Source organism: Ochlerotatus camptorhynchus, unplaced genomic scaffold, assembly GCF_037179485.1.
Source record: "Ochlerotatus camptorhynchus isolate MF236.1 unplaced genomic scaffold, CSIRO-AGI_Acam_v1.1 ptg000202l, whole genome shotgun sequence".
NCBI lineage: Eukaryota > Metazoa > Arthropoda > Insecta > Diptera > Culicidae > Ochlerotatus > Ochlerotatus camptorhynchus.
Genome location: NW_027040692.1, coordinates 427,149 through 449,832, shown reverse-complemented (window position 1 = coordinate 449,832; position 22,684 = coordinate 427,149). Strand labels below are relative to the sequence as shown.

General features: G+C 40.0%; 2 protein-coding genes across 3 annotated transcripts in view; one reads left to right on the top strand and one right to left on the bottom strand.

Moving 5' to 3' along the window:
- Nucleotides 1-22,684, bottom strand: part of LOC135702879 (uncharacterized) — a 156,430-nt gene that overhangs the window by 3,654 nt on the left and 130,092 nt on the right. The window lies entirely within an intron of this gene.
- PRL-1 (PRL-1 phosphatase) overlaps nucleotides 4,287-22,684 on the top strand; it is a 193,357-nt gene continuing 174,959 nt past the window's right edge. The window contains exons 1-2 of one of the 2 annotated variants that reach the window (XM_065223932.1): nucleotides 4,287-4,564; nucleotides 4,845-5,168. The gene's annotated coding sequence lies outside the window, so the exon portion shown is untranslated. The remainder of the gene's footprint in view (nucleotides 4,565-4,844; nucleotides 5,169-22,684) is intronic. The other variant, XM_065223937.1, reaches the window with a different exon arrangement.

The window sequence follows — 22,684 nt, the reverse complement described above, 5'->3', positions numbered from 1 at the left end:
GGACATCCGTAAAATTGATTTATGTGTAAATTTTATCAAAGCAGGCAACAACAACAACAGCAACCATCTTGGATTCCAAAATGGCGTCTAACATCGATTTCCGGCCTCTACACGTCGTTCCCTATCCGGAAATACCCATATTGTAGGGTATTTGACAGTTTTTCTTGACCCGATGGTCGCCATCTTGGATTCCAAAATGACGTCTAGCAACGATTTCCGGCCTCTACACGTCATCCCCTTTCCAAAAATATCCATATTGTACGGTATTCGACAGTTTTTCTTGAACCGATGGCCGCCATCTTGGATTCCAAAATGGCATCTGACATCGATTTCCGGCCTCTACACGTCATCCCTTTTCCGGTTCCTGTTCTCACATTGCACAGCAACATCTTATATGGACAAGCTTTGGAGGCATAACATATTAAGAAAGTTCATGTGCACACTAGCGCCGCGTAGTGAGCGTGTTCTGAACTAATATGAACATCATCCGAAAGGACTTGCTCATCTGCACAACTTTGCTGAAAACAGCAACTTTCTATATGGCCAGGCTCTCGAGATACAGTTTATATAAGAATTTCACATGCACACTAGCGCTGCGTAGTGAGAGAGTTCTGAAGTAATATGGCCACCATCCAAAAGGACTTGGTCACCTGAACAACTTTGCTGAAGACAGTAACTTTCTGTATGGTCAGGATCATGAAATATTCTATGTTGGAAATATGATCCATATATCCATATATCCTATATATATCCATATATAGCGCCCGTCATAAGTAACATAAAAGTGAAGCGCCTCTAGCGGCGTAGTTCTCAATTTAACCCGAATCCAATGGCATAGGCTTGTTGGTCTAACCCAGTACAGCAACTTTGTCGAAGACAGTATAGCTTTATGTATTGAAACAAATGAGATAATCCACTACAGCCCCCATTAGTGAAAATCCCATAAGCTGTGGGTATCCTTATTCGCGGTTCCTTATTCACGCCCCCGTTACCCCGGCAATAAGGATTCCTGACTGTACGCATATCTCGAACACGGCACAAGAGGAGGGAAATACACCGTGCAAGCACCAAATACCGCACAGTGTCTACTTCTGAGCATTAAATTATTTCTGTTAATTTTTCAACAATATTTTTGAAATGTTACCACTTTTATTAAACGTTCATGTAAAGTTCCATAACCATTTCAGTTAAAGTTTAGCAGGGATTATAAACAATTTTTAACCATTTTAGGTAAGGTCAATTTATGGTTCGCGTTTATGCGGGTTCGCATGCGTTTCATTTACTCACGCTAATCATTGTCGTCGCTGCTTCATCCGTGGCACAGAAGCATCCCTTTGTCGGAGTGAGGTCGGTAAAGTAGCAGCCTATTCAAACGGTGGTGGTGTTGCACACTGCACCCCGGACTGATATGGTGCGGAAATTCCCAATTGAACCCTCGAATTGGTACTGAAACTAGCGACGACTGCCGGTGGCGCAAATGTCAACCAGGGGATCGTCGAAGACGAATAATGTACGTGGGTTCACGTGGTTGACATTGACGTATTTGGCCAATGCTCTGCCGGAGAATAGTTAAACGGTGTCTCCCTTCCGAATTCTCCCCCGAACTGGGAACCTTGAAGTTGAAGCGTGGGGTCTAGAGAGCGCGATTTAATTCCTCGATTGTGGTGTGCCGAGCAAAGCCATTTATCGCTAGAAGCGATGCGGTGCCAACTCCAATCGGCACAAAACGATCCTACACAAAAAGCCGTCGAACGGCTGTTCGACACATTTCAGTTACACCTCCACACAAAAGACACTATTCACCTTACCTTTCTACGAACTTTGCACACACAATAAGTTGACCGCACGTAACTTTTAACCTAAAGTTTGAACTCTACTGGCTAACGGAAAGGAACGAGAAATGTAACATTAAATTCGGTATTTTAGACTCCTCACTTAAGTACAAACTACTCGCACTCCCGCTTCTTCCACGGTTCAAGTCAAAGTGAACGTATAGATGTTCCAAAACCCTCAGATAGGTGTGAATTCAACGGTCATCGTGGCCGGAAGTACGTCAAATTACCGAAGTAATTCAACGACCTTTCAAACGACAATTTTCATCATCTTTCTCTGTAACAATTCAATGCTACATCTCTTTCTTTATCATGCAATTTCAATCTACTATCTTGCTCAAATCTATTTTCGGTTACTCTTTTATACGAGAGAACGGTTCGGATTCGAACCCCGGACTTTAACGAACAGGTAGCGTATTCGGGTCAAATGGAGTGAATTAGCTGAACGTATTGGGAACTTGTAGGTTTAATAACTACATAAATGGAAAGCGTACTTGGAACAACTTATTCAATTTCAATTTAATTTTAGCGAATCTACAGTAAGAATCTATTATAGCAAAGAAAGATCAAATTCTATATCATTCTTAATGACAAAAGTTATGTCATCGGCAAAAGCAATCACACTTATGAACTTGTCATAAACAAGTACACCTGGAATGCTATCTGTAATCTTTCTCAATAAAGGCACAATGCACAAACAAAAGAGCACCATACTCATAGGGCATCCTTAACGACGAACGGAGCTTTAATTTTTAAGGGGGTATTCCCAATCTTTTGCCTTTTTTCGGCCTGTTTTTCAATTAATTTTTTTTCAAGGAAAATGAATAGTAATGCACCTAACTCTTTGGGATTCTTGTTTATTGAACATTAAAGTTTACAAATAAATTTTTTTCGACATAAAAAAAGACATTATTGACGTCACAAAATGGCGGCAAACAGACCCCTGTTCGCCGCAAACGCCTGGACGGGCGAAGACTTTTCTCTGGAACGGCTTCATCTGAAACAAATTTCGTGATGAAATTAATAATCTGCATAAGATTCTCTGGAGCTTCTCCCGTTGGCAGCAAAAAATCTTGAAAATTAACAAAATGGCGGCCATATGAAAAAACAGGCGATTTTTAGATCGCTTTTTTGCAGCTTTAAGGTGCTTCAAACAATGTTAAATGTTAATATTTTTGGCTGAAAGTGGGAGAAGCTCCAAAGAATTTAATAAGGAACAAAATGCGCAAAGATTCAAGTCAATATCTCTTATAGTTTCTGAGAAAAATCTTCGCCCGATAAAAAAAATGTGGTTTCGAGAAAAACGCGTTTAAAGTTTTGACTTTAGTTAAAACCATTTGGGGGTTCTTACCATTAGTCAGCTATGCCTGGACACCGAATTCGCTGATCGGAAAACGGCTTGGGGGGATGAAAGTATAGTCTAAAGTACAAAAAAAAACGTGAAAAAAAAATTTGATTTTTTGAAAAAAAAAGATCGGGAATACCCCCTTAATTTCTTGTGAAAGAAATCCATTAATCAGAATTCGCGAGGATGCATGCGAATAAATATTTATCAAACAGTCTATAAAAGCTTGTGGAAATCTTTCCAACTCCACCCACATATAGGGGAAATGCAGGTAATGTCGGCCTAAGTGTCCCTAATTTGGGCCCATACATAAATTCAGCAATCGACTAAATTTTCAATAGCAACCAAAAATATCCATTAGTAACGTCCCAATAACGCGTTCATCTAGTTAAAATTGATAAAAAGCAGATTTTTAGATCCATAGGCCAACATTAGAGACATTTCCCCTAGTTTGTGATTCACTCTGTCAAAAGCCTTCTTGAGAGCTAAACTGTCTCACAAGAGTTAGTTATTAGCCTTCTCACATCTTTTAAATTATTTACACATGATTTACTCGAATTACACGCAGTTTACCCTGGACCAATGAGATTATCAAGAAACTTCGTTATCCGCAATTAGGTAAACTGATCGGACGATAATCATCGAAAGAGGTCCTTTTGCTATCATTCTTCGAAATCAGCGTTATTATGCCACATTTGAAAACTGGTTTGACAATAATTTCAGGAAACCAAAATCGTTCGCTAAATGAAAAGTAAACATGGCACGCGATACAAACGACCCGGCGCCTCCTTCGATGTCCTCCGCATCAAAGCAACATATTTAGCTGATGTAGGCGCATGCTACATTTCCCGTCAACATGATAAACATGGCAACGCTGTAGCGTTGCTGTCAAACGCGTCGCCTCGGTTTCTTTTTCCTCCATCGGTCGGCGTACTTTTTCTTTCTTTACTTCATTTTTTGGAAAATACACAAGCAAGCCTTCGCATCCCGGTGTGGATGTATTGGTTGAATTTTCCTGGCACTGATAGAAACGTGCAAGGTGGAGTGTGTGTGTGCGTGCTTACGACGGTCTCGCACACACTACTAGCCAGAAACAGACGGAGAGTGCCAGTTTTGAGACAACTTTCAAACCGAGTGGTTTAGCTTTCCTCCTCGCTGTTCAAGCTAGCAAGTGTCAATTTTGCGCGACACGGAAGTGTGTAAAGTGGAAAAATATAACAGAAGAAAGGCATTTTCCATTGTGCTTTTTGGAAGATTTATTGTTTCCGCGCGACATCGCCTACTACTGTGTTGATTGAGTGTACCCGGAGTGCATCTACTACGAGCGGTTCCAGCAGCGTTGCGGAGAAGAAGCTCATTCCTTTGTTGGTGGAAAAGTGTGTCTTTGGTGGGTTTTGCAGCAAGTTTCGACGAAGAAAGAAAAAAGGCGGAGAAAAGCTCCCTTGGCCCCATTTTAAGCTGGTTTTTTCTGGTGTACATACAGGAAGGGCTACTCCAAGAGTGCGCTGAATTAGCATTAGCCGAAGTTGAAGCATTGGCAAGACCTGCTTCTCGGAGGTTCTTGGATTTATGTGGGAAGATTAGTGTTGCAGAAGAGTGCATGAGCTTGTGTCAAAATTTGATTTAATAATCTCAAGAGTGTCTTCTATTTCCATTTCTCTTTTAAGGTGAAAGTGTTGGTGTACAACTGGTTTTTGTAAAAATCGCAGATTGCTAGCTCTAGTGATACATAAAAAAAGGAAAATAATAATCTAAAGTTTGGTTAGAGTGCCAGTGTTAATCAGAGGAGCCCCTTGAAGAAGCAAGCACCGTCTAGTCGAGTGAATCAAAAGTTGCGAAAATTGAGCAAATTGTAACTAAACAGTTCCAATCGACTGTTGTGCTTTTGTGGTGATCCGAGGAAGAAGCAAGTGCTCCTCAGGCTGAACGACATTCACGTAACACGGTCCCAACCCGTTACCATTCCTAATTCAATGTGTATGGCTATTGCGGTAAGTACCACGAAAGGATAACATAACACTGTTGTCTTCTGTTGAATGTTCCTCAATCTCGGCTCATCACATGCGTGCGACATTCCTGGAATCGTGCATCGAATTCCAGCGACTCGATGGGTGTGATGAGTGAATGAATCGTGGCAAAACGTTCCAGAATAATGTCCATATCAGAACACGCTCCGCAGAAGAATTTCGTCATCATCGTCGTCAATATGCATTAAAACACAGACGCAAAAAAAAATTGAATTGAATCCTCCTAGTCTGGATTCTTCTTTCCCTCCGCGTGTTCTTTCCGTGTCACAAAAGAGTCGATCTGATCAGTTCAGTGTCGATGAGCTCACACGCTCCCATATCAAACCAATACCAGCTCCGGGATCATGGTGAAGATAGAATCGAATAGACGGGCTATTCCGAAAAAAAAACTTCGTTGCTTCTTACTACCATTCCCGTCCTGCTTGTAACTAGGCTTGGTTCCTGACAGTGGTGCCATATAAACAGATTTATTTGTAATCATGCTCAGAGACTAGCACAGAGAATAAACTAAATGAGTATTTACGATAATGGCCTTGGAATAGCATAAAAATAATGATTCAAGAAACGTAGACTAACATCAACAATCAATACGAAACTAACGATTTTAAATTGGCTCACTACTTGACTAGCCTATTGGTCCCAAGCAAACGATTAACGTACCCCATTCTAGTCGAAATTCTAGTACTACTCAATATTTGTTTTGATTCGCTATGAAAGTTTGACAGATAAAATGAGGGGTTAGTGGTTTTTCTTATGTTTCGAGGGGTGAATCGATTAGCTTGGGACCGAAGAGAGTACCAGAGCTGAGCCAAAAAGTTGAGCACGTTATTTCGGGACCTTCTGGTCTTAGAGTTACCTCTATGCTAACATTGCCTCGACAGCATAGAGTGGCGTTATTCAGTATTCTAGTTCTTCATTGTAAATTTGGTTAGCTTAGAAAATTATCTTCTCAATGAAGTTTTAGTATTGCATTTGTGATGAAATTAAGCTACTAAATTTTGGAGGTGAAAGCGTTGTTTCTACGATTTCCCACCCTAGGAATCTGGCCGTGAAATAGTGTTTTGTTAAGCGTATTATCCGGAATAATTCTTTTGTGAAGCTGGGTCTCAAATTCTACTCAAGGGAAACAAATTATAAAGGAATTAAAGATAAGTGTTTCATATGCAAGCTGTAGGAGAACTGCTTCTAAGGGTGAGCCATGCCAAAAACCTCTTCTCATAGCATGAAGTTAATCGAGCAAATTTGCTGCAAACTTTAAGCGATTTAGCAAGCCTTGTTTGTAGATTGATATCGAGATGGTTGCAGCACCGACAAACCGACAGGAATGACCATAGAAATTACCACGAACATCTGTCTCCGTGTTCGCGGAAAACGTTTATCTAAGCCACGAACACGAGTGATCTATTCTGGACAAGTTATTTTTTATCTAGATGAAAAGTTTCTATGGTTTTGACAGATGGGATCGCTGCACATTTGAATCGGCCGTTATAAGTTTTCGAGCGAAAGTTAAGTTTAAGTTTCATGTCGGTTTGTCGGTGGTTGCAGTTTCCTTCAAACATCACTATTAATTTTTGGCAATACGCGATTTCTGTCTTTTTTACATCCTATAAAATGTATCGAACGCTTTATTCAATTTGAGATTGTACTGGATCACTCTTCATGGGTTAGAGGTCCATGTGGTATTTCATGAACAATGTCCAGAAAGCACTACCCAGCTAACAATGTTGGCTGCAGATTAGCTAATACAGCCAAACATTTCCTTATGCAGCCAATTTGTGCCTGTATAGGCTGGTCTGCAGCTAGAATTGTTTTTTGGGTAGTACATATCTGAGGAAAGTAAAAGTTGAGGTTGTGTTGACAAAACCTTGTAGACACCGTACCTGGATTTTTTTTTTGAAAATTGCTGGAAAATCAGGGAATTTGGTTTGCTTCATTGAGTCGACACACTGTACTTACTATAATTTATCAAGAAAAACGTGTGAAAAGGGCATACAAGCTTTTATAAAACAAATCTTATGCTCTTTTCTCGTAACCTATATGACACCAATGCAAACCATCAGCATCGCCGGGTAGGGGAAACTTTCCCCTTCCCGATGATGTTGTTGGTTTGCGTGGGTGACCCTCGGTTGGCGAGAAAAGGGCCTACAAATGTTTGTTTACAAAAAGCTTGTATGCCCTTTTCACATGTGGCTCTTGATATTTATAGATAGAGCTAGAATTAGGGCCTAACAGCTTTTGTAAACAATGACTTCTCTTGATGATTTCTATAAATTCAAGGCTCACCCACTCAAACCAACATCCTCATCGTGTAGGGAAAGACTTCCCCTATCCGATGGTTAGGTTGGTCTGCGTGGACATGCCTTGAATTCCTAGAAATCATCGATAGAAGTCATTGTTTACAAAAACTGTTACTCCCTAATTCTAGCTCTATCTACATATGTTCGAGCAACAACAAGCAAATTCACTATCCCTTTAATCGTCAAATGCTTAAATAAAGCTGAAATCTGGTTTGATTGGAAGAATTTGAGAAAATCAAAGACCAAACATTACAATTCAATGAACCCTAATAAAATTGTTATGATTATTTTGCTTAACGACGTGTTCCGGGGTTGGGGCCTCCCTTAGCTCAGTTGGTAAAGGCGCAGCTACAAAGTAAGACCATGCTGGAGGTGGCTGGGTTCAATTCTCCCGGTTCGGTCTAGGAATTTTTCGGGCTGGAAAATTTCTCGACTTCCCTGGGCATAGAAGTGTATGATTGGACTTGCCTTGCCACACAATCTTATCAATGCCAAAATGGTACAGGCATCGAAAGCTCTCAATTAATAACTGTGGAAGTGCATCTAGAACACTAAGTTGAGAGCACGCAATAAGCTAATATGCGATATGCAATGAGCTTGAAATGTGAAGAAGAAGAAGAAAACGTGTTCCGCCGGAAGTAGGTTTGTCTCGCGCTACTGGGACTTTTTCGTATTTGTAGACTTGTAGAAAACCCTAATAAACTGGTACCATACACTACACCAACGATATCATAGATAGTACGACCATACCACATCAAGTTGGGATGATATCCCGAACTGGTGGTTAGGCGCTTATTGTGGTTATTGTTTATGCGGGAAGGTACAGAAGATCACTTAGAAAATCAAGATTCTATGAATTCGAGATCTTTAGAAAGCAAACGTCACTTTGCACAAACCCTTTCTGAACTTTAAATAATTTCAATGGAGATTTACGTAGCTACGCACTAAGACCATAGAGGTAACTCTAAGACTAGTAGGTCCCGAAGAAACGTGCTCAATTTTTTGGCTCAGCTCTGGTACTATTTTCGGTCCCAAGCTAATCGATTCACCCCTCGAAACATAGGAAATTTCACTAACCCCTCATTGTATCTGTGAAACTTTCATAGCGAATCAAAACAAACATTGTGTAATACTAGAATTTTGACTAAAATGGGGTACGTAATCGATTTGCTTGGGACCAATAGGATAGTCAAGTAGTGAGCCAATTTCAAATCGACAGTTTCGTATTGATTGTTGCTAAGACCATACCAACGAAATTATTAATTTTTTTTATTTATTCACGGTGATTGAAATTGGCAACACTGACATCTCTGGGCAGGGACGGGAAGGAAAGACGTGTACGCAAACAAACGCAGCAAGCGTCGCATGGTTTTGTAGTTGTGTGTGTGTGTGTGACCGCTTGTACATGTGTGAAGCACTAGTTTCCCCGTTTCTGTGTATTGGTGAACCGAGAAGTGGTCGATTGGGGGTGGTATGCACCATCATGCTTTGTATGGCATGTAAGGTGAAGGATGACTAAATTATTGCCGACAAATCCATTACCCGTGTGGTAAAATGAGAATTGCGTTATGTTTATCTTATCGTCTTCTGTGTGGTGAAACGCGGTTTCGATAGATGATAAGAAAATTGATTGCAGTTAAATGAGGATTAGAGTTCCTTGAATTTCTTTTATCGCTGTGCCAAAATTTGAACGGAAAATCACTGTACGGCGGAATTATTGTGAAATCAAAACATGCTGTCTCTTGCTGGTAAACTGTTGAGTAACTGTTAATGCCTTGATACCTTCGGTGCACAGAAGGTTGTTGGATTCGGTGAGCTATTATTATCGCTTAATTTAATTATTTTTTCTGGTATTTCAATACATAGAGGAAATGGATGTATTGTCGGCTCAAATGCCCCTAATTTGGGCCTATACATAAATTCAGCAATCGACTAAATTTTCAATAGCTACCAAAAATATCCATTAGTATGGTCCCAATGACGCGTTCATCGAGATAAAATTTATAACTACCAGATTTTTAGCGATGGGCCCAATCTTAGATCCGTTGGCCGTAGAGCCATTTCCCCTATTTCAATTTGTTGATTATTGGTTCAAACATTTTGCTATGGAACGGAACAACTATCAGGGTGGCAAATCAACCACGAAAACCAGGAACCAGGAAAACAATCTTGTTTCAATGATTTCAACAGTTTCTGAATTTCACATCAGTGATATTGGCTCATGTTTCAAAACTAAAACTATACAAATCTTATCACTAAGTTCCAACAAATACTTATACGCAACTAAAAATGTGCTGTAAGTGGAATAGACTTGACCTCAAGTAAGGGTTTAGTAAATGTATTGCGTAGTTATTGTTCTTTTACAGTTTTTTTTAATCAATAGTATTGACGAATCGAGTGAATATACTTACTTACCAATCAGGTTAAGGCCTTGTTGTACTCTGCTGTCCGAAGAAGTCGTCTCCACTCTACTCGATCCACGACCACCTTGTAGTCTGCGAAGGGTCCGCAGGTCGCCTTCTACTTGGTCGATCCACCTTTCCCGCTGCGCGCCTCTTCTTCTTGTCGCTGTTGGGTCGCTTTCTAGAACCATTTTCATTGATTCGTCGTGCGGCATTCTTACGACGTGCCCAGCCCACCGGTGTCGCCCAGTTTTTGCAATGTGGACGATGGATGGTGCTCCCAACAGCTGGTGCAATTCCTAGTTCATGCGCCTCCTCCCCGTTCCGTCATCCATCTGCACTCCACCGTAGATGGTAAGCAACACCTTCCGTTCGAAAACACCAAGGTCCTCCACGAGCATAGTCCAGGTCTCGTGGCCTTAGAGGACCACCGGTCTAATAAGGCGTTTTGTAGACAGTCAACTTCGTGTGGCAGCGAATTTTATTCGACCTGAGCGTCCTCCGGAGTCCAAAGTAGGCACGATTCCCTGCCATAATGCGTCTTTGAATTTCTCTGCTGGTATCATTTTCTGCGGTCACCAGTGAGCCCAAATACACGAACTCATCGACCACCTCGATTTCGTCACCGTCAATCTGAACTCGGGGTGGGAGGCTAACATTGTCTTCCCTAGAACCTCTTCCTTACATGTATTTTGTCTTCGATGCGTTGATGGCAAGTCCAATCCGTCTAGCTTCACCCTTCAGTCTGCTGTACGTTTCCGCCATCATCTCAAAATTCCGTGCCATAGTGTCAATGTCATCGGCGAAGCCAAGGAGCTGGATGGACTTCCTGAATATCGTGCCACTCGTGTCTATCCCAGCTCTTCTGATCACACCTTCCAACGCGATGTTGAATAGCAGACACGAAAGTCCATCACTTTGTCGTAACCCCCTTCGAGATTCAAAGGGACTCGAGAGTGTCCCCGAAACTCGAACAACGCACATCACTCGATCCATCGTCGCCTTGACCAATCGCGTCAGTTTATCCGGAAATCCGTACTCGTGCATAATCTGCCATAGCTGATCTCGATCGATTGTGTCGTATGCGGATTTGAAATCGATGAACAAATGATGTGTGGGACGTTGTATTCGCGGCATTTCTGCAGAACCTGCCGAATCGCGAAAATTTGGTCCGTGGTAGCGCGGGCACCCATGAATCCCACCTGGTATTGCCCCACGAACTCTCTTGCAAATGGTGACAGACGGCGGCATAGAATTTGGGAGAGTACCTTGTAGGCAGCGCTCAGCAGTGTGATCGCGCGGTAGTTGCAGCAATCCAACTTGTCGCCCTTTTTGTAGATTGGGCACACGACACCTTCCGTCCACTCCTCCGGTAATATCTCCTCCTCCAAATCTTGGCAGTGCTCTAGCCAGTGCTTCACCACCATATTTTAATAGCTCACTTGGTAGTTGATCTACACCAGTTGCTTTGTTGTTCTTCAGCCGACCGATCTCCTCCTCAACTTCTTGAAGATCAGGGGCCGGTAGCCTGTCGTCTTCTGCGCGTGCTCCAAGGTCTGTTGCCGTGCCACCTTCGTTTTCTGCTGCTTCACCGTTGAGGTGCTCGTCATAGTACTGCTTCCACCTCTCACTCGTTCGTGAGAAGGTTACCGTCCAAGTCCTTGCACATATCGGCTTGTGGCACGTAGTCTTTGCGCGAACTATTTAGCTTCTCGTAGAACTTCCGTGTGTCGTTTACGCGGTACAGATTTTCCATCGCCACACGATCTCGGTCTTCATACTGACGCTTCTTCCTTGCTTCCAGCTGCTGCGCGTAGTCCTGGGCAACTCCGGCGTCCCTTAGTTGCTCAATGTTGGATCGTGGCGTTCGATTTCGACGGGTGTTATGCACCGTCGAGAGTTTTGAGCGCATGCATACTGCAACTAGGAAGTGGTTCGAATCTATGTTCGCCCTGCGGTACGTGCGGACGTTGATAATGTCGATTAGAACGTGATCGATTTGGTTTTCTGTGTGTTGGTTAGGTGATCTCCAGGTGGCTTTGTGGATATCCTTGCGAGGGAAAAAGGTACTTCGAACTACCTTACCCCGAGAGGCTGCAAAGTTCACGCATCGTTGGCCGTTGTCGTTCGATACGGCATGCAGGCTGTTTGGCCCGATTGCCGGTCTATACATTGCCTCCCGTCCTACCTGAGCGTTCATGTCGCCGATGACGATTTTGACGTCCCGTTGCGAACAGCCGTCTTACACCTGCTCCAGCTGCGCATAGAACGCTTCTTTCTCGTCGTGGGGTCTCCCATCGTGTGGGCAGTGCACGTTGATGATGCTGTAGTTGAAGAAACGGCCCTTAATCCTCAACTTGCACATCCTCGCGTTGATCGGCTGCCAACCAATCACGCGTTGGCGCATCTTACCCAGCACTACAAAGCCAGTTCCCAGCTCGTTGGTGGTGCCACAGCTCTGGTAGAAAGTAGCCGCTCGGTGCCAGCTTTTCCATACTTTTTGTCCCGTCCAGCAAAGTTCCTGCAGTGCTACGAATTCGAAGTTGCATGGTTGAAGTTCGTCATAGATTAACCTATCGCAGCCCGGGAAGCCGAGCGATTTGCAGTTCGATATTCCAATCGTAGTCCTTATTTCGAGTGAATATGCTGTGGCTAATTACTGAGTCACTTTCAAATATGTTTTATGGTAGGTAGATGGAGCAAATCAATCCCACCTTTAAACATAATTGTCATACTATTATTGAGATAGGGATAATAAGTATCTTCTAGTAGATGAAATCAATCCAAGTGGAGCCAAAAACGACTCACTCACTAATTTTAGAGCTGATTGGTCAGTGGAACGTTTTTCATATTCTTTCAGTTTCTCGCCTGTTTCTTTCGACTGCTGCTGTCAGTACCGAGCCTATTAGTAGTAGCTTGGTAGAATCATCACTCGTTCAGTTATTTTAGGGCATCCAACCAGTTATCTTTTAGCATCCAATAAAAGTTTAAAGTAAGTGAAGGTCGCAATTCTTTCTGATCCTAAAGTAGACCAACATGGATTCCTGTCCTAGGGATGATCCCGCAGAGTTGTTTTTGCTCAGGCCAGAAAAAGGTATAGATTTATATTTTTCAAAGTTCCATATGATATTCTATTGTGAAATGCAGCGCTATAATACATTCAGAATGATCAACTTTTATTTTTACTGGGTTGAGCGAGGGGAATGGGGGAGATCGTCTTTGGCGCAGCGGTACTTTGATACAAAATGCTTAGTATTTAAAACTTCAAAATTGTTTTGCATGAACTAGATTTTAAGAAGCTTTCAATAATTTATATAGAAAAAATATGATGGTGATTTTAAGTCCTTGATGTTAGACGCATTTCCAGAATAATAATGAGATTTCTCGCGTCACTTTTCAAAAGGTCCCAAGTTACAAATGTGGGACCTCCCTTAGCTCAGTCGGTAAAGGCACAGCTACAAAACAAGACCATGCTGGAGGTGGCTGGGTTCGATTCCCGGTCCGGTCTAGGAATTGTTTCGGGTTGGAAAATTTCTCGACTTCTCTCGGCATAGAGTATGATTGTACTTGCCACACAATTATACCAATACAAAAATGGTACAGGCAGCGAAAGCTCTCAATTAATAACTGTGGAAATGCATCTAGAACACTAAGTTGAGAGCACGCAATAAGCTAATATGCCATACGCAATAAGCTTGAAATGCGAGGAAGAAGAAGAATTAAGTAACAAATGTAAACAAATCGAGCTAAACGATACAAACTATTGCTCTTCTATCATTGTATGTGATGCAAAAACACCCATATAAATTTACTTTTATTTATTTAAGATAATCATAGGTCAAAAATGGTCCAATGTAGAGTTTGATGGGTTCATGATTATTACCTCGGTCATTCGGACTGCCTAACCTGATTGGTATTTATTTTCTAAAGGCGGGGCCAATCTAGTATCATGTAGAACAAAACGTCCAATGTAACACTCATTGATTATGTCGTTGTGAAAAATCGTCCAATGTAACATGTCCGATGTACAACTTGACTAGTCAAAACGTCGTGTGTTTTTTTTTCTATATTGTAGCATGAAATTCAAAGCTAAATTGTGATTTAACCGTTTCTACTGAATTTTCAACTCTATTATTCACTGACTGCATTAAAAATAGTATTGCAAAATGTATTGTTTCTAAACAGTTAAAATAATATTCTGTCGAACTTCAACTTTGATTTTCTCAAAATGGTGGATATTTTACATTGGTCTATTTGAAAAGTGATGCGAGATTTGTTCTAGACTGTGAGCTAGAAAAGTTATCTAGGTCCCAGAGTTATGAAATTTTGTCTATGTTTGAGGTGTTACATAAGTTTAGATTCTTGGCAGGAATGGACCTAATTATTCTGTGCCTCAATTTTGGGATCTAATCATCAATTCGAGATATGCGTGTAATATCAATTTAGTAAACTGTTTGTTTAAAAAAATGTATTTAGACAAAATAGTGCAGAGTGAGGAAATAGAGGTTAGAACTAGACCGTGCTCTTGCTTATTAAATTCATATTTATTTTTGGAGAAAAAAATTATAGGTCGGTGGGATTTTTCTGAGGCATAAGAATCTCTGCCTGGGTTTGTGAGTTATATCTTTCCGATCAATAAATATTAGTCACCTTTTTATTGTTTAAAAGTCACTAATCACTATTTTCGTTATTTTAGTCACTAAAGCCACTACTATTGTGTTTTTTTTTTATTATGGTCATTTTAACAGTCTTGGGTTATTCGTGACTTGTCCGGGGGTTGGATTTGAACTCGTGACTTTGGCGTGAGAGGTATGGATGTTAACCACTACGCCGGGGTCGCCCCCGTAGTAACTACTACTATTGTATCACATACCCACTAGTTCTGTTTTTAATGGTCGGTTACTTTCTCCCGCTCCATATCCATGAAATCTCTAATCCACTCCAAGCATCCAACTGAACAGTATCAGTTCGTTAAATTTCAATTTCAAATGGATTTAGAGCAAAACATGTAATTAATTGAGGTTATGGTTTGAGTGTTTCCTACCTGCATTCTTGAGAAAGGATGACTAAAACCAATATCTATCCGATACCTTCTGATTCCCATCCCCACCTCCCAAGATTTTTTTTTTCTGACGAGGGTTAATTCCAACATACCTTATTTACTCAAATTAAAACGATTACCTTGGGCTTGGTCTTCTTTCGTGTCACAGTGGCGAAGCTTCCAGACTATAACAAAAAAAAAAGGAAAATCCATCGCACATTGTTTAAAAACTCACAAAGCGTCAAACTGTCCCATTCAGGAAAAAGAAAAGAAAGAACCGGGTGATAAATATTGCAAAACAACAACCCCTGCCTGACTAGCTGCAATTTAACAACATGCACTCGTCGAATCGGTCGGGGTTGGTTCCGAACCTAGCACAACTCAGGAATAATTTTGCAAGTTCACTGCAGACAGAGCACTTGACCGACAACCGTCGGGGACAGAACGAGTGGAACGTTGGCAAAAAATGAAAAGCTGTTTCATTTATATTTTAACGATTTGCCACCCCCTCTGCTTTTGACTGGCCGTCGAGTCCCGTCGGTCGGAGGGAATTCAGGCGCACATTTCTATGACTGCCATAGGTATCTACCACCTAGCCTGGATTTGTACAGTCTGACTGTGCAACATAGTGTTGGGACCATTGAGAACCGAACAAGGATGAGAACGGACAAAACGTAATAACTGTGTCGTTCTCTATGGGACTGGTGTGAGAAGGGTGGGGGTTGGGTTTCGCGATGTATTTTTCTTCCTTTCGACAGACTATCTTCACTGAGGAACGGTGCTGTAACGTCAAAAGACAGGAATCGGGACAACGGTAAGAAGTGGTGGGGTGAAGCATTGAAGCAATGCTATGCTTGATGATTACTAATACAGGCGCATAACTGTGTCCCTTAAGGATATACTCGTTGGAGAAAGCAACGTTGCACGCTTTATTAATGCGTTTCTTCTTGACTAGAAGAGCGATACAGTATTAGGTACGAACGGAATTTAAACTAATATAATCTCACAATAACGCAGCCAATTCTTGAAAGCATCCTGGAAAATGACGACTTCTTGAGTTCGTCATTTTTCTTATCAACGGCAAGGCCAACTGCGCAGGATGTGCCACTGAGAAGATTCCAAGGATTCGAGTGGAATCAAATAGTAGATATCTAACAGCGAATTTGTTTATTCCCAGGTTGGAACTAGTTTTGCACTCAACCTAACTGCTGTCAAAACGTTTTACCCTTCTTACAAAGAAGGGTATAGATATCACTTGAAAAACCGACTATAGATCCGAGGCCCGGAGGGCCGAGTGTCATATACCATTCGACTCAGCTCGACGAGATCGGAACATGTCTGTGTGTGTGTGTACGTGTGTATGTGTGTATGTGTGTGTGTATGTAATGAAATGAATGCGCTCACGTTTCTCAGCAACCGCTCAACCGATTTGGACAAACTCGGCGCCAAATGATAGGTCTTGGGGTCCCATTGAACGCTATTGAACGGTTTTGGAATCGGTGAACCGGTTCCGGAGATATGGCCGGAATAAGATCCGGTGAATATGGTCCTTCACGCTGGATTTAACGGAAAACGTATCAAAACCATCATGCGACACATCAAATTACTACAGAATTCAAAAATAAGATCAATGCAAGTCGTGTTAAGTGTTCCAGACCACATTGGACACACTTGGACATGTTCCGGGTACCCCGGGGAAGTTGTTTGAATATGAATTGAATTAAAACCCATTAAATCACATTAAAATACGATGATAAGGTGATTGGTAGCCTCACCAAATAGACTACACCCGGATATATTCCGGGTACCCCCAGGCAGTGGCGTAGCGTCACTGGATGACACTGGGTGGGGGGCTTGGTCACTGATAATGACAATAAAATAAATAAACTTGAATAAGTAAGAAGGGTCTGATCACACCATAGGTGGATAAATTCGGGTTTTTTTTATTCGCTTGGGTTAAAACTAGTTCCACACGAGTTTTAACTCCAAAACCGATAGGTTCGCACTGAAATATTTTACAGTTTCGCAGTTGGATTCACCAATATATTGAAATAGACCTGTCAAACCAATCTTGTTTTTAATGTACCGAGGCTGGGGTAAAAAATTTTGAAAAAAAAATAAACGAAAAATGAACTACTTTCCGTAGCGATTCGGTAGTTTCTGAAGTTACTCCAAAAGTATGCGAAGTGACTATGTACTTTGTCAAGTGAATCCAAATGTTTCCGAGTGATTCAGTACATGCCGAAGTAATTCAAATGTTTTTCGAACGAACTCACGAACTCAAAACTTTATCAGTCCAAAGTTTTCTGAAACTAGTAAGTACTTTGAAAAATGCATCCTAATTTTTCTCCAGTGATTCCACACTTTTCCAAGTGATTCAGAATATGACGAATATATTCTTAAGTTTTCCGAGATAAATCAAAACTTACGACGGGTAGAGTACGCAAAGCACTTGCCTTAAAGTTAGTGGTAATGAAGGAATATTGACGTCTTCTACCTAGCTTTTGCCGATTCTGCAAGCTCTGGTCCAAATTTGAGGCAAATTGGGCAACATTTAACGATTTTTAAATCAGGTTGTATGGGAAGAATCATCATAATGCATGGATAAATACATGGCTTCAGAGTTTCGTCACTAGGTGGCGTTGTAAGCATGCAAATGCCGTAAGTTTGAGGTTCTAATAGGAAACCATATTGACTGACTGATGCTGGCGAAGGGCCCAAACATTAATGCACAAATCCATTATGAATTTAAAGCATCTAGCATGACAAGGGATAGGCCCTTTGGCAGCATCAATCAGACATGACTTCAATGAAATGCTGATAACTTTTTTGGATCAACTCGGATCGTTTTACGGTCTTGGACAAAGTTGTTTAGCAATAAATGTGATGGTGTTTTGTACAATGTGTACAACGCCGCCAAGTGGCAAAGCATTGAAGCCATGGATTTCTCCAGGCATTTTGATGATTTTTCCCATACAAACTTCAACCCACTTTAGAAATGGGTAGATGTTGACCGATTTGGTTCAAATTTGGACCAGAACCAAAAAGTGGCATGGAGAATAAGTAGCTTTGTGATGCAGAGGAATCAGGTGCACATACACAGAAAGAAAAGTTGTTGAATATTACATCCAAACAGCTGCACAGAGAACATTCCGCTGGTTGTACGAATTATATCGATTTTGCCATCAAAATTACACCCATTGATGTACTATTGTATCTGATTTTTTTCTATTATATCATTATTTCATACATCACCTTGAATTACTTATGATATTACTTTTTCTGCTGTATAGTTCATTCCCCAGCCCTAAACAAACGATCCATGGTCACACTTGTATAGTTGTTGTGTAGTGCTCATCAGAGGCGTCGCGTGCCTCGTTTGTTTACCTGTGCACCAAACTTTGTTCGTTATAGTTTACCACCACATATTAGTTTTTGTTTTATTTTTCAATGCTCCATGAATTCGAGGTACATATTCTCAATTACTTTATTAATCACTACCTAACTTAACATTTGAAGGGTCTATCATCTTGTGTAAACAAAACTTGTGTGGCCTTTTTCGCGCTAACCGAAGTAAGAGGAATTTCAAAACTTAACTAATTCTCCTTTTTATCACAAGGCTAATTCTTTCGACTGAAGAGTAATGAAGAATATCCGTCAAACACTTCCGAAAACATTATTTGATACAAAACAGTGTCAAAATCTAGAGAAAATTCATAAAGTTCCCTGGGTAGCAAACTTGAATTAATCAACTTTTTAATCATCAGAACAACACTATCAGAATGAACCACACGGTTAGAAAAAGTACCCAAAATTAAGTTCTTTGCACTCATCTCGGCACTATAGTGCAGGAACCCAAAAATAGGTAAAGCGGGTCAAAGTAATTTTCATTTACTTATGTTCAGTTCGTATGGAATTTTCCACTGGCTTTTTAACCAAACAGTAAGTTATTTGTACCCAACAGTAGGTAAATATGATTATACTCAACGTTGGGTTCCCACACTTTACTATCCCTGTTGGGTGGTTTTGCTCCTCCGTTTTTGACAACATTAGAAGGAGAAAAGGAGATAAACTAGTCAAAAGTAAGTAAAAGTGAACTGGGTACTTTTTTCTTACCGTGCAGGAGAAGCTCATAGTTTTGACAGGCGCACCGGCGCAACCATCGGTAATTGAGAGATTTACAACTGACAAGAGAGTGAGAGCGAGCTTTTGCGTTCTCTTTCTCCATTACTCTCTTTGCCTGCAATCAGACATCCAAGTGCACAGCGAGAAATGCACGCTTTAGGCACCCATACATCACAAATGTTCTTCTAATTTAAACTCACACACTCAAACCGGTCTGCAAGTATAATACACGTCCAAAGCGTACCAGACTGCTGTTTCCGTGTTGCTCCCGTTTGACGCGTGACTGCTGAAAGTTTCAATGACAACTAGTGGTACAAACCGCCATGTATTGTGGAAAATTTGTGTTATGTTTTTTTTTAAAGAATATGATTCCTATGATATTGTCTTAGAATACAATTGGGAGTTCTCTTATGAGGTTATGAATCATCCGCCCTATTCCTTTGAAATTATCTTCTGAACCAGTTATGCAAAATACCACGGCACTCAAGTGATACTCACAAGTGTATCAACTAAACATAACTGTTTGAATACATTGCCACGTTGTGAGAGGTAGAACCATGACAAGTGAATGTCATCAGCGAAAAGAGTGAAGAGCATGACGGTGAAGAAAAGCGAAGCAATAAAGAACTTGAATACAAGGCCTACGTATTCCAAGTACATCTCGTGTTGCTGTGTGCGTTACTAACAACAGGGCTGGTAGCGAGTTACTTTTTAGTGACTTGGTCACTTTTTTCAAGCCAGTCACTAAAAGTCTCCTTTTTTAAGGCCAGCCACTAAAGTAACTTGTTCTTGTAATCAGTCACTATTTTCAACTTTTTTTTGCGTGAATTTATTTCAAGATTGAGCATTCTTTGCTTTGTGACGTTTAAGCGTCTTTCTCTATCTACAGGGTCTACTCATTTTTCTAAATAATAATTCCTGAGTTTTCCAGGTTTTTCAAGAACTTTAACGGATAAATTTCACGCTTAGAAAGCATTTTTAAAAGGCGTTCAAAATATGTTTTTCGGGAAGATCAAAAACAACAGTAAATTAACCCAATCGTTTTTAAGACATGGTAATCAGTTTTAAAGAAACAACTTTATAATCAAATCCATTGAATGTTGAAGTTTAGCACTTACTTAATTTCTCACTTTAATAAAGTTAAAAAAAAACGTACTTAATTTGAGAAAATCCAAGATCTAAAAATATTCAATGTTTTGAAGTTTCGTATTCCTTGTACAAGTTCAAGATATTGAAAATTTTCAAAGTGCCTGAATTAAGGAAAACATTAAATGATTTATTTCAAGTTTGTAATTAACGTAATTTATGAAAGATTAGAGACCTTCATTGCTGTCCTATTAACTTCACAACAATTGTAGGAACTTTGAAGAAGTTTTGAGGAATGAAAGGAAATGCTGAGAATTTCAGTGAAGCTCCATAAACAAACTGCGGGATCCTCAGATCGGTTCTTTCAACATCCGAAAATTTTCAGCAACTTTTATGAAGTTCCTAGAATTTTAGAGCACATCACAGGTGTTAAGCGATCTTGAGAAATATAGAAATATTGCACAATTTTTAAGAAGTTCTAAGCACCTCAGAAAAGCTAGTTCTAGAGATATTTGGGGAATTTCAGATCTTAAGAACAGTTCCCATGACTTTAGTTGAGACTTTTTGGAGAAGTTTAAATATCTTTAATCGTTAATTTAGAAAAAATTAGAACCCTTAAGATGTTCCGAGAAAAGGGAAGTACAGAGACCATCAAAGAATATATGTAAACTTCAGAAATATTTCAGGAACTTCACAGAAGTCCAAAGAAGTTCAGGGAAATTTTAATTGAGAGCTTTAGGGAAGCTTCGAGAACATCAAGACAGATCAGAGAATCAAAGGGCAGTTCAAATAATTTCAAGGAAATTGTAGAAACCTTAAAGAAGTTCCGGAAGCTTCAGCAAAGCTCCGATAGAATTTCTGGAACGTGATAAACATTATATGAACATCCGGAAAACGTGACAGTATTTTAAGGGTGTTATATCATGGAGTTTTCAAGAACTTTAAAATATGCGAAAATTTAGCTCAGTTGATTAGAGAATATCAACGACGTTCCATAAATTAAATTAAATGCTAGAACTTTTACCAAGCAGTGATAAATATCTTCAAGAAATTCCAGAGAACTTAGAATTTAGATAGTTTCATGATATTCTGCGAAGTTCCGAGTGCTTCGAGAACGATCAGATAGCTTCAGAATAATCCCATTAACTTAAGAAAATTTGCAGCGACTTACAAGGAATTCCGTGGATTTATGGGGTATTCCAAGAATTCTATGATTGATTCAAAAACGTCAGGGAATTTTAAATATTTATGTATCAGAAATATTTTTTTCCGGATTATTAAACAAATAAAGAGAACTTCAGGTAAGCATAGATAAGTTCAGGGAAAATAACTGAGCGTTCATAATGGTTAGAATAGTCAAGGAAAATTGTTGAAATTTCAAGGCAAATCAATTAATTTCAGTAAAGTTGCGGGTTCTTAAAATATACTGATCAATTCAGGGCTGTTTAGAGAACTTTAAAGAAATTCAATAATCGTTTAGGTAGTTTTCATAACACCAGGAAAGTCTAGACTATTGAAGAAGTTTTAAATTAGTGTTGATAATTTAATGGAAGTTTCATGAACTTCAGAAAAAATCATGAGAACTTGAGTGAAAATCATAAAATATCTATTATTTCGCTCTAACTTCATGAAAGTTGCGGGAGCATAAAAGTTCAAAAATTTTAGAAAAACTTCGAAAACTTCACAGAAGGACAGTGGTCTTCAGAAGCATTTCGAGAACTTCATAGAAATCTATGTAGCTCAAGGGGACAGGAGTCAGGAATTTTCAAAATTAGCAAAATGCGGGAGCATTTGAAAGAAGTTAGTTTAGTAAGCTCCGAAAATTGGATGAATTTCAGGGGGAGGCTAGTTCCATTAGTTCCAGAAAATTAGTGGGAAATTTATTGGAGTTTCCAGATTTTCAGATAACTTCAGAGACGTTAAAAGTTAATTGAGGTTTTCGCATAAGTTCAGAAATTGACGGAAGCTTAAACATTTTTCGGGCGGTTCAATTAAATTCAGCGCAGTATAACAACATGAGAATTGCAAAAACTTTAGAGAAGTTTTGAGAATTTCAGAAAAGAGCAGAGAACCTCAGAGCAGTTAGATAAGTCACATAAAGTTTAAAGAAGTTTAGAGAACTTCAGCGAATTGTTAAACCTTTAGAAGAGATTCATGATCGTTAGAAAAATTAAGGAAACTTTAGGAAGTCCTATTAAGTTCAGGGAAGTTTAAGAATTTGATGAGTCGTATTGTGAGCATCAGGCTAGTTTCTTAAACTACAAAAGAACTTCAAGGCAGTTTCATTAACTTCATGAAAAATTTGGGAAGCTCTGAAGATCTCAGAATAGTCCATTCCATATTCAATGGAAATTTCGATGAAGCTATCCTCCGAATTCAATTTTCTTTTAGTTTTCCTCGCAATTACATTGAAATTCTCTACAATAAGACACCCTTTGGAAAGATTATCAGAATATTCATTGAATTCATTTTAGATTTTCTTTTCAAACTCACTCCTTCCCTTGGAATTCTACTCACATTGAAAGTCTC